This window comes from Diceros bicornis, chromosome 5 (genome assembly GCF_020826845.1).
Source record: "Diceros bicornis minor isolate mBicDic1 chromosome 5, mDicBic1.mat.cur, whole genome shotgun sequence".
NCBI lineage: Eukaryota > Metazoa > Chordata > Mammalia > Perissodactyla > Rhinocerotidae > Diceros > Diceros bicornis.
Window position 1 is genome coordinate 50,056,208 of NC_080744.1, and position 13,899 is coordinate 50,070,106.

General features: G+C 34.2%; 1 protein-coding gene across 2 annotated transcripts in view; it reads left to right on the top strand.

The window, feature by feature from the left end:
• The window catches only part of UNC13C (unc-13 homolog C), a 590,924-nt gene that overhangs the window by 337,607 nt on the left and 239,418 nt on the right, over window positions 1–13,899 (top strand). The window lies entirely within an intron of this gene.

The window sequence follows — 13,899 nt, forward strand, 5'->3', positions numbered from 1 at the left end:
TTTCCCTTGGCTTGCTTGTCTTTTACTTATTAATTTGTAAAAAATTACAAAATATATTCTGGATACTAATCCTTTGCCAGTTACGTGATTTCATGTATTATTTCACTCTTTATATGTGATGTTTCTTTTTGTTGCATTGACATTTTCTAATGCACGCTATGATTTATACATTGCTATTACTTCTATCAAACTGGTGTTTTGGGATGGGTTTTTAATACGTGTCTATTGCCTACCTGCTTCCCTGAAGAATATAGTTGCTCCACTAGATATTGAAAACTGTGCAATTACCTGTGGAACTTCCTGGTTACTTGAGTTGGGCAGATTCTAGAAAGCGTATGTTGGATGAAGGCAAGTGAGACTCTTGCAAGCTAGATTTCAAGCTGAGTTTCTTATGGTGTTAAATCTTTGTGGGATCACTTATTCCTTAGGCTAATAGGAGAAAAAAGTTAAAGCTGAAGTTTGTCATTGTATAAGCCAAACAATGTATAACCACGTAATTGTTTATAACTTTAGTTAATCATTTCTGCTAGATGTGCTCCAGTTTAGAAATTTGGTTCTCTGGGATTTCTAGGGATTAAATTGTCTCTAATTTATATTTTCCCGTTGGGTGGCTTCCTAATGGCTTTCCTTCATCTATTCTCTACTCTCTATCTTCCTTTCACAAGGCTCTTTCAGTTCTTCTTCTGCATTTTCAACATCATTGTCTTTATTTACCTAAAAGATAAAATTGAAACTTTTTATTACACCATATAAATTACCCATACATAAATTCATAATCAATCTTACCAGACGTCACCAGCCTCAATTTCCCACTCCTTTCAACTCCAAACCCAAACTGGTCCCCTCTCATGGGCCCTAAATTTTATTATTTCCATGAATTGGCCATTCTTTGTACATCCATGCATTTATGTGTCTTGTTCTCTATGCCTAAAATGTACTTCCCCCATTCTCTGCCTTCATCAAAATCGAACTTAAATATAACCTCCTGTTCTACTAATCCACACCTACTGGATATATCAAATCACCAAAGTGGCATACCTATTTAGTGTCTTTCTAATATATAAATAATAATAATGATGATAAAAATAATAAATAAAGTTTTATTTCTATAAGAGATATAGAAATATAGGCAGTTCTCATAGAACAAACATGCCGCTAACAAAAAGTAAATGAACTGTCACATCGAAATGAATCTAATATAGCTTAATATTTGCTGACTTGGCTTTGAAAAAAGAGATATCTACATAATTTGCTAATTGACTGAACCTCCTTTTTAGGTAGATAGATCTCTAGATTTTATATAAAATCTTGTCAATGTGGGGAATGTTTGGAGCTAAGCTTTAAATCTGAGAAAAAGCTTTTCCATAAACATTGTTGTCATTTGAAATTCTAAAGGAAACACCTATTGGATCTGAATAACTTAGGAAACTAATACTCCCTAGAGCCCTTCTGAAGCCATCTCAGAACAATTTCAACCATTAAGGCTCATGTCCCCTCATTTGACTGCAACTTCATTCTCCTGGGAGCTCACGTTAAGACTTTTTTTTCCTCACACCACACTAATGAATTGTCCTCAAATTCTGATGACTTTATCTTCAAAATTAAATGCTTATCTTCACAACACATCCAGAATCTGACCATTTTCACCAGATCCATGCTTCTACCCTGGTCCGAGCTACCATCATTGCTCACTTAGATTACTTCATAACTTCTTAACAGAGCTCAATGCTTTCTCCTTACCACCTTATATCTGTTTTCAACAGAGCAGCAAGAGTGATCCTTTTAAAAAGTAAATCAGATGATGTCACTCTTTTGCACAGAGTGTTCTAAAGTCCCTTCATTTCAGTCAAATTCAAGGTCCTCACAATGGCCTATAAGACACAGGATCTGTCCCATATTATAACTTCCATCCCAGTTACTCTATTACACCATCTTTTGCATATATCATAATGTGAGTGGAGAGCTAAATAAGAGTTTACCCACAGGAAATTAACAGGAACAATGCTGTACCTCAAAAGCATTTGTTGAGTGAATTGAACAAATGAATAAACAATAATTTTTCTCAAACAATACGGTAAGAATTTATAGATGTATTTGGCCTATTATAAATAAGACTGGAAGAAGTGCTCTACTCTGTGGTAGGCTCTCAGTGCTTGCCCAAAGCCCCTTACACTTGTACTGGGTCATGTTGCAGGGTGCTGGATGGTGAGATATGGGAGGAATTGATGAAAGCCACATCTAGTTCCAACCCTTAAAAACATCCTGCAATCTCCTCCAGCTGCCTCTCTTCTGCTGCAGTAACCTAGAAGGATACACATACCGGATGCTATAGCTACCAGGTGGAGGTGGGCTACCTAGCCAGCTTCAGACTTTGGATATTAAAGAAATAATCCATTATTGCATTAACTCACTCAGATTTGGAGATTTATTTGTTACCACAGCACAACGTGGCCTATTTTGACTAATAGACCTTCCCGTCCATTTCCAAGCTGCCGCCCAAGCTATTTAAAATATGTCGGGTTTTTTTACAACTATGCTGTCTATAACTCTTCACTGGCTCCCTATTCACTCATGAGATTAAGTCCAAACTCTTTGCCATTATCCAAAGGTCCTTCAAGATTGGAGCCCTAGGTATTTTTCCTTATTTCAACCTCATTTCCACCTTGCATTCTATGATTGAGCACACTAAACTCCACGATGCCTTTGCCTGCATTGTCTTTACCTGCCTGGATTGTGCTTCACTTCTCCAAATCCTGATCTTGGCTAACTCTAACTCATCTGGCCTTTTCTTCAGAAAGTCTTTAGGACCTCTCCTAGCTGAATTAGGTGTTCCTGCTCTCAGCTCTCGTAATACCCTGACATATCATCACCAGTGCACTTTTCATGCTGAATTTATTAGGCGCAATAGTATATTATCTGTCTGGCCTGACTTCTCCACTAGGCTGTGAGTTTCATCTTTGTAGTCTCAGTGTTCAACGCTGTGCCTGACACAGAGTAAAGTTTATAAACAAAGTAATTAATTAATAAGAAATAAATTTTATAAAAACAGCATTATCTTATTTATAGTCTTCTTCAGTGACTCCACATCAAAGTCTGTGGTCAAGAACATGATCTCTGATATCAAAACTCTTGAGTTCAAATCCTGGCTTTCCTGCTTATTAGTTTTGCAGCCTTGGATGAGCTACTTAGCCTCTTCATGTCTCAGTTTCTTCACCAAGACATATTTTTAATAGTCATGCTACTTGTTTTTTACCTGAGTTCTCTCTAGGTGATGTAATGCCTGAAACAAAAGAATAAGAATTTCAGGGTTGTTAGACACAGTATAATTCTTATTATTTAAATGTAGAAGCATACTTTGTCTCTCCAAAGGAGTTTTGAAGAACCATATAAAAATAGTGCTTGGAATAAAAGTGGAAAATAGATTTGAGAGAAAAGTTGAAATAGTTACAGTTTAAAGAATAGGATAGACGTGTGGTCTCCAGAGGCTGACTGCTCCATCATGGAGCAGCACTTCCCTTGACTGAATCACCAGGCTCCATGTTTGTCCTTCAGCTTAGCATAACTAAGAACTCAAATGTGGCAATGTAGACAGAAGTGGTTGCTCTCTTGCATAAAGACATATGAGAGATCAATCTACAAACTAGCCTAATGTTTTATTTATTTATTTATTTATTTATTTTTTAATTTTTTGAGGAAGATCAGCCCTGAGCTAACATCCATGCTAATTCTTCTCTTTTTGCTGAGGAAGACTGGCTCTGAGCTAACACCTAATGTTGTTTTAATTACATTTCTTTAATTAATAATGAGGTTAAGAGTCTTCTCATAAGCTTGTTAGCCTTTTGAGTATCCATTTTTATTAATTGCCTGTTCATATCTTGTGCCTATTTTTTTAAAATAGAATCTCTGTCTTTTTCTGGTTGATATTCTGGCATTCCTTAGTCCTTTGTCAGCTTTTGACATTGCAAAGATTTTTCACAATCTGTTGTCTTTCTTTATCTTTGACACTGTGTACATTTATAAGAAATTCTCAATTTTAATATAATCAACGTGATCAACTTGTCTACTTAAAATTTGTGCTTTGAAGTTTTAAAAGTCTTTTCCCACCCATTCCACAAATAGAGGGGCTACTTATGTAGATTTTTAATAAAATGGATGTGTTCTATCTTGGTAATAATCACTGTTAAGATCATCCAACTAATTTTCCTTGCTGTTGTTCCATTTTGCTAAACCAACCTTTGGATTACAAATTTTCTTTTCATATAGATCTTATTCCGGGAGAGAATAAGTCAAACATTTTCAAGTCTGTTTGAAATGTTTGTTTTTTTATTTTAAAGAAACTATCATTTGTTCCCTGAGGTGTCCACAGAACCTATACTGGTGCTTGGCAGATAATAGTGCTGGATAGACATTTGCTGAATGAATATCTATGTCTGTCTATCTCTCTGTCTCTCTCTCTCTATCTATGGAAAATCATATATTTATGCTTAGAGTTCCTTTGTTTCCCTCCCAAATCAAATTCCCCTGCTTCTTACTTCTGAGGCAATCTCTATTATGAATTTTATATTAGCTTTCTGGTTCATCTTTGTGTATATTTGTTATACATGTCTTTTATGCATTTGTGGTACCTTCTGTATCTCCATCAAGCTCTCATATACTACACTGTATAAACATGTAGTATAGTGATATCGTTACAAGTGCTAAATCCAGAACCAGGCTGCCTAAATGATATTATTTGGTGGGAATTCTTCTGCAATTTTTAAAGCTCAATAATACTTTTAGAGAGATATATATACTTATACATTTAGGTATAGTTTATTGATTTTTTCTTACAGCTACCTATCACATATATAAACCACAATTTACATATCAATTCCAATCTTTCACTTTTACGAATAATAGTGCAATAAATATCTTTGTGGTGGAAGTGATGTGTGCTGTTAACAAGAGAATGCCCTGCTTTCCCCTACTTTTCCGTTTCTGCTAGAAAGAATGTAATCTCGATTGTGAGCCATCTTATACCATGTGGTCAAAAGCACCCTCTGTTTCTTCACATATATTAAAATGCCCTTTTACTTGTCTAATTCCCACAGTAAACATTGAGTTTAATGAGAACAGAAACTCTGTCTTTATTGATTATTGAATTTATAGCACATAGCACTGTGCCTCACACACAGTAGCAGGAATCAATAAATACTTGCTTACTTAATAGAACTTCTATCCAAAAACATCTCTTTATATGTGTGTAGCATGTGATAAATATACCACTATTCATTTAAAAGTTTTGATCAAGATATCTTCTGAAAACTCCTTGGGAAAAAGAAATTCCGTCCTAGAATACTTTAAATTTGCAACTTACATGAACTTAAATGTGTCAAATTTCAGAAAGTCTATCCTTGATTTATAGATGGGTGCTTTTTCAGTTATTTTAACCAAAAAGTTTTCTTTGTTTTTTTTTTTCTTTGCTTTTGCTCTAACCAATTCTAAACAATCCAGTAATGAAAGGAATGTTAAAAATAAAATGTGACTTTGAAATACACAAGTAAAAAAATTGCAATTCTATAACTCTTAATTTGAGATATTATTTAAATAGTAATCATTAAGGAGCTGCCTAGAAAGTGTTCCTGACCTTTCTTAGATTTTTTCCAGCAATGGACTTTCTTATGCAATTAGTAGCATTAGTTTAGGGAATGATGTTCACTCTGGAAAGAAGGTGCCTTTTCACTAACTCATGTGATTATTGTCTTAGTATTAGAATTAAGTAAATACAGACACATTTTAAACTTAATTTTCTCTTAAAGTTAGATTGTTATAAAATGTGTAGAAGAAACATTATGAATAGGAAATTTCTTCTTAAATGCCTGCTTCATAAGCAATATATAAATTCTTACTTGTAAAAAGAAATTGATCAAAATGAGTAGGATATGCCATATCTTACATTTTAGTGAAGAAGAAACATGAAAATCCAAAGCCTAAAAAATTATTAGACACTTATGTTTCCATCAATGTGTATTTCAATTTTTCTAACAAAGTAAGGTCAATAAATTAAGCCACAAATGAAACCTTAATAAATTCTAAAATAATCAACAACATATAAAGTATATTATGCCAGTGAGATTACTGTAATATTGATTCTAAAACTGGATTATGACAATACATGAAAAGAAAATTATAAAATCATTTTGTTAATGAACACTAATGAAAAATTTTTTTAATAAAATATCAAATGGAATATTTAAAATATAACTGGATCAAGTAAAATTTTATCCCAGGAATGCAAGGATGGTTCAACATTAGAAAGATCTATCAATATAATTCACCATAGTAGTTAACTAAAGGAGGAAGATCATATACTTATTCAATTTTTGTAGAAAGAGCATTTGGTGACATTTGATGCCTCTTTATGATTGAAAAAGAAACTCTCAGAAAACTAGGAATGGAACAGAATTTTTTTTTATTTGGTTAATGTTACATTAAGAAAAAATTATGACTAACATTAATACTTAGATGAAATTTAAGTGCATTTATTTAAGAAAATATAGATACTTCTATTTATATTGCTGTATAACATAATACTTGAAGAAATAAGAGAAGAAGAATTAGAAATGAAAGGGAAAAAACTGTTATAATTTACAAATGATATGACCATATACATAGAAAAACTGACAGAATCTACAAAAGGAGATGTTCATTCACATAAGAATAAATCTCATTCAATACATACAAGAACGGTAGAATTTTTTACACTAGAAATTGTGGCACACACATTACTAGGGAAAGGAATAGGCAGTTTAATATATCATTAGGAAAATTTTCTCACCATATGGAGAGGGGGAAAAAAGGACTGAATTCTTCCCTAGCACCATATACAATGTGAACTCAAGAGGATGAAAGAGACAAGTGTAAATGGCAATAATAATGATAGGAGAATAACTTTCTGATGCAGAGTAGGAAAGACTTCTTAAAACTCCAAAGCACAAATTTTAAACAGAAAAATTTATCAATTTGATTATGTTAAAACTGAGAATTTCTTATAAATGTACTCTGTGGCAAAGATAAAGAAAGAAGACAGATTATGAATAATCTCCGCAATGTCAAAAGCTGAAAAAGGCCTAAGGAATGCTAGAATATCAACCAGAAAAAGATAGAGAATCTATTTTTTAAAATAAGCATAAGATATGAGCAAATTTACAAAAGTGATTACTCAAGAGGCTAATAAGCTTATGAGAATATTCTTAAATGCATTATTAAATAAAGAAATACAATTAAAACAACATTGGGCTTGTATTTTATATCCAGCAGATTGGTAAAATTTAGTAAACTGGATAATGCTAATGTTCATGGGGATAGGGGACATTGGAGCTCTCAGGCACTTTAGGTTGGCATGTAAACCAGGAGCCAGCAGATACTATAGAGACATTCTTACAAAGACCTCTAAGGGAATATTTACTAGAATGTTCAAGACAGCATGGTTTATGATACTGAGGAGTCAGAGGTAACCCAGGTGTCCTTCACAGAAGAATAGGTAAGTAAAATGTGATGGATTCTTTCTATGGAATATTGTGGAGCACTTAGAAAAAATGGGATAGAGATTTACAGAGTAAGATGGATAAAAATTTAAATGATAGTGCTGAGTGAAAAAAGGAAGAAACAGAAGGTGGTATATAGCACAATACTAGTTATGTAAATTTTATTTATTTATTTATTTATTTATTTTATTTTATTTCTGTGTGTGTGAGGAGACCAGCCCTGTGCTAACGTCTGCCAATCCTCCTCTTTTTCTGCTGAGGAAGACTGGCCCTAGGCTAACATCTGTGCCCATCTTCCTCCACTTTATATGGGACGCTGCCACAGCATGGCTTGCCAAGCAGTACATGGGTGCGTGCCTGGGATCCGAACGGACACACCCTGGGCCGCTGCAGCGGAGCGCGCTCACTTAACCACTTGCGCCACCGGGCCGGCCCGGTGTAAATTTTAAATGCACACGCAACAATAAACATTTTACAAAATCAGATAAATAGATAAAAACCAAGCACAATGTATGGTTTTATGTGGTTCAGGAGGAGATGGAATTTTGGAATGGTGATGATAGAGGAATAGAGAGATGGATGGATGGATGGATGGATGGATGGATGGATGGATGGATGGACGGACAGACGGATGGATAGATGGAATTCGCATGGTCCAAATCTCTGTATTTGAGGTTCCAACATCTCCCCCACATCGAATTAAAAAATAATAAGTTAAGTTTAAATTTCTGGAGCAAAATATACTATTATTTGTTATGTATTTAGAATCAAGTACCTAATCTTTATAAAATTTCAATTGGTATGAAATTGGCATCTAACAAGTATAGAATTGGGTTAGATTTATTATTGACTCTCTGCTTCACATAGCCATTCACAATAATGTGTATGGTGACCCCTGAAATTGCATAATGTTGTACTCATAGAAGCACCCTAGTAGAGTTTAGAAGTATGATCAATTATACATTATTTTTTTTTTATTTTAATGTGTTCCCTCTTTAAAACCTTTCATTCTTTAAAGGTGTTCTTCATTCACAAATGATAAAAGAAAAAATAAATTAATCTATATTGTGCTTCTTGGTATTTTAATGCCTTTAATTAAGTTGTTTGGAACATATGGTGTTTCATTGAAGGGTATACATGAAGTCATCTCACTTACAATTTATTCTGTCTTTCACATTATGACTTTTGTAGTTACCTGGGACATCAATGGGTCTTGAATCTATTATTTTAAAAATATAGTTGTTGGTTTGGATGGGACATTTTAGTAAATCAAATTACTTCAAATTCATGAAAAGTTCAGTAAACATAGAGATGGAAACATACATTTTCTTATACTTGTTTGACTGTAGTTTAATGTTTCTGACACGTAGTGAAATAACACAGCAATTAAGATCACAGGGGAGACAATATGGTGGAGCAGATTGTGAAGCCCACCAGAGTAGGAATTTTGTCTCCTTTGCTCACCAATGAATTTTTCATATGTAATATAGCATTCACACACAATAGACATTCCCAAAATACTGGATGTAATAGTTGTGATTTTTGTTTATAATACATGTAAATTAAAACCATAAGGCTTTTGTTTCAATTTTTGCTTCTCCTACTCACTAATAAGACTTAGCAAAGAAATAACTGATTAGCCAAAGTGTTCTCATCCCTAAAATAAACGTAATGATACCTTTCCTTTCTAGTCCAGAGTTAGTAGGTCCTAAAATTAAAAAAAAAAAAAAGATATGTTTGAAAGTACCTGGTAAATTAAAAAGCAGCACAGAAACATAATTAAAAGAGAGAAATATACTGAAGATAAAATTCACGTTAAAATGTCATTATTTACTCAGTGATTTCACTGAAACACAGACCTTGGGTTGAAAGGCAAATGTGAAACTCTAAAAGAGGAGAACAGGAACTTTGGGCCATGTAAAAGGACTCCCCATATGGTTGTGTTGGATGCATTTTTTTTTTTTTTGAATCACTATTTGCAGCCTTCCAGGAAACACTGTTACTGTTGTCTTCATTGCTTTGACTTTGTTCATATATGTTATTTATAGAGGTATATAGACAAATATTTAGAAGCAGGATGTACCCTCCTAAGAATATTTTTGGTCACATTACTTGTTTTGGCTCATCAGCAGGAACAATAAACTCATGTGAATAAAATGAAATTTAATGCATTGATTAGACACAGTCTCCTTCATTAAAAGAACCTAATATTTAGTAGCAGGTTTCTATTAAAGCTTCTAACTCGTCAGAACACTGTCAAATAGAATGCATAAAACAAAAATACAACAAACTATCAATTGTATACTAACTTGCATAATACATTTGTAATTTAACCATCATCCATAAGTGGTGTGTATACACATTCTCTAATACGTGGTTAGCAGAGGCAGACTAGACTGTAATAATCCAGTAATCCGATTTCCCTCACTATCTCTAGAGTAAATTAAAGGATAATGGAATCTCACGAAGAAATGAATTGGTTCTTTTCTCTATTTCCTTGCTGCATTTTGTTTTCCTCTAATATGCTACATGGGTCTCCATAGAGGGGTTCAATTTCCTTACCATTCTTTAAAATATCTTATTAAAAATTCAGTTTCTATCCTGCTTTACTGCTTTTAAAATTTCCTCTAGTGAAAAATTTTAACTTTGAGTTAGTGGTTTGTTTTGTTTTTGTTTTTTTGTTTTTGTTTGTTTGTTTTGGCATTGGTAAAAGTGACAAAAGGAAAGAATTCCAAAGCACACGGGAAGGTTCATTCTGAGTTCTCTGTTCTATATGGGGAAAAGGATCTAAAAGTCACTCATTTATTCACAAATATACAATAATTAGAATGTGTTGAGTTCTTATGTGCCAGACCTTGTTAGAATAAGAGAAAGAGCAGTAAACAAGACAAACACAGCCATCATCCTCATGGATCTCACCGTCTAGTCAGTAAACAACACAAACACAGCCATCATCCTCATGGATCTCACCGTCTAGTCAGTAAACAAGACAAACACAGCCATCACCCTCATGGATCTCACAGTCTAGTCAGTAAACAAGACAAACACAGCCATCACCCTCATGGGTCTCACCGTCTAGTCAGAGAGACAGACATTAAAAAAATAATTGCACCAATACCTAAAATAGTGTCAGGTTCTGGGAAGGAAAAATACAATGTGCTGTTAGAATATGTAACCAGAAGAACCATCCTACTCTGGGGTGTAGGGAAGAGCACAACTTATAATAATACGATTTCTGGAAATCCATTATGGAAGGTCTTTCCATGGAGGTATTAATTCTGGATATATGTTTCCAGAAAAAGCAGGGAAATGTTATAAAACAAAAATAAATAAAACATTCCCTTACCTTTATTCAAAACCATGGTATGGTAGGCAGTACCAGGAATACTATAAGGTGTTCTGTTTTTCATCTCAGCAAAGGAGGTAAAGTAGACCCACTTTCTTTGGGCTTCAGTTACCCACCTCTAGTGAAACTATCTTAACTAGGTCCCCAGGTACCTAGACTTTGCCAAAACCAATGGTCAATTCTCTAGCCTCATTTTACTCAGTCTTTCAGTAGCATTTATAACTATTGACCACTCCATCCTTCCTGAAATACTATTTGCTACGTGTTTGCCATCTTTATCTGTTTTCCTCCAACCTCACTGGCTGCTCCGTTTTGAACTTTCTAGCAAACCTCCTCCTCTACCAGGCCTTTAAATGTGGGAGTCCCCAGGGCTCTGTTCTTGGCTCTTACTCTGGCTATGTTTAATTATTCAGTCCAGTGCTTCAAACATAAGGCAGTCCCATAAAAACCCTGGGAGCACATCAACCTATTGGAAACAGGGGTTGTGTCCGGGCAAGGATGAAAGAGCTAGACCCTTTTTCTTCAGTTCTGGAAACAATTCTAACAAGTCCTGGAGAAGAATAGTGGTCCTTCCTGCCTCCTGTAAACAAAGAACCTTGTTCCATTTTGCAGGCAGTGGGCATGTCTTAGGAAGAAATGAAGTTTTGAAATCAGATGCAACTGGATTCAAATAGAACCCTATCCCCTCCATCAACTAGTAAGATATTGAGTCTTGGACAAATTATTTAATTCCTCTAAGACTCAATTTCTTCATTTGGTAAAAAATAACAATTATTTATAGGATTACTGTGAGGATTAAATGAGATAGTGTTTATGAATCGCCTTACTCATAGATATTCAGAAGGTCTTCTTTTTCTTTTCTTTTTTTTATAGTCCTTTTTTATTGAAGTATAATTGACATATAAAATTATATTAGTTTCATGTGCATAACAATGATTCAATATTTGTATATATTGCAAAATGATCACCACAGTAAGTTTAGTTAACATCCATCGCCATACATAGCAACAAAATTTTTTTTCTGGTGATGAGGACTTTTAAGATCTACTCTCTTAGCAACTTCCAAATATGCAATATAGTATTTTTTTTTCAATTTTTGAATATTTTTCTTATGTGTAGAGTGTCACTAGTTCTGTTACAATCCAGTTAATTTTGGAGCGAAGTAACTACCCTTAGATTTACATTTTTCTTTCTTTGATTTTGTTTTTGTCTGTCTTTTTTTTATTGAGGTAACATTGGTTTATAACATTATATAAATTTCAGGTGTACATCACTACATTTCAACCTCTGTGTAGACTACATCATGTTCACATCCAAAAGTCTAGTTTCCATTTGTCACCATACAAATGTCCCCTTTTCCCCTTTTGCTCTTCCCTTACCCCCCTTCCCCTCTGGTAACCACCAATCTGTTCTCTGGATCTATGTGTTTATTTGCTGTTTTTGTTATTGTTTTTTATCTTCCACATATGAGTGAAATCATACGGTATTTGTCTTTTTCCATTTGACTTATGTCTCTTAGCATAATAACCTCAAGTTCCATCTATGTTGTTGCAAATGGAGAGATTTCATCTTTTTATGGCTGATTAGTGTTTTGTTGTATTTTTATATACCATATCTTTTTTATTCATCCATCAATGGGCACTTAGGCTGTTTTCAAGTCTTGGCTATTGTAAATAATGCTGCAATGAACATAAGGATGCATATATCTTTTCAAATTAGTGTTTTTGTGCTCTTTGGATAAATACCTAGAAGTGGAATAAGTGGATCATATGGTAGTTCTATTTTTAATTTTTTGAGGAATCGCCGTACTGTTTTCCATAGTGACAGCACCAATTTACATTCCCACCAGCAATGTATGAGGGTTGCCTTTTCTCCACATCCTTGCCAGCACTTGTTGTATCTTGTCTTTTTAATAATAGCCAGTCTAACAGGTGTGAGATAATATCTCATTGTGGTTTTGATTTGCATTTTACTGATGATTAGCCATATTCAGCATATTTTCATATACCTGTTGGCCATCTGTATGTCTTCTTCAGAAAAAAATGTCTGTTCAGATCTTCTACTCATTTTTTTTTTTATAATTTTATTTCTTTGTTTTTCCCCCAAAGCCCCAGTAGATAGTTGTATGTCATAGTTGCACATCCTTCTAGTTGCTGTATGTGGGACGCAGCCTCAGCATGGCCAGAGAAGCGGTGCGTCAGTGCGCACCTGGGATCCAAACCCGGGCCAGCAGCATTGGAGTGTGCACACTTAACCGCTAAGCCACAGGGCCGGCCCTGCTCATTTTTTAATTGACATTGTTTTTTTGCTATTGAGTTGTATGAGTTCTTTATATATTTTGGATATTAACCCCTTATCAGATATATGATTTATGATTACTTTCTCCCATTCAGTAGGTTACTTTTTCATTTTGTTGATGGTTTCCTTTGCTGTACAGAAGCGTTTTAGTTTGATACAGTCCCACTTGTTTATTTTTGCTTTTGTTGCTTCTGTTTTTGGTGTCAGATCCAAAAAATCATTGCCAAGATAAATGTCAAGAAGCTTACCACCTATGTTCTTACTTCTAGGAGTTTTATGGTTTCAGCTCTTACATTCAAGTCTTTAATCCATTTTGAGTTAATTTTTGTGTATGGTGTGAGATAGTGGTCCCGTTTCATTCTTTTGCATGTGGCTTTCCAGTTTTCCTAACATCATTTATTGAAAAGACTGTCCTTTCCCCATTGTATATTTTTGGCTCCTTTGTCATAAATTAATTGACCATATATGTGTGGGTTCATTTCTGGGCTCTCTATTCTGTTCCATTGATCTATGTATCTGTTTTTATGCCAATACCATACTATTTTGATTACTCTAGCTTTGTAATATAGTTTGAAACCAGGGAACGTGATGCCTCCAGCTTTTTTCTTCTTTCTCAAGATCACCTTGTCTACTCATGGTCTTTTGTGGTTCCATACCAATTTTAGGATTGTTTGTTCTATTTCTGTGAAAAATGCTATTGGAATTTTGATAGGGATTGCACTGAATCTG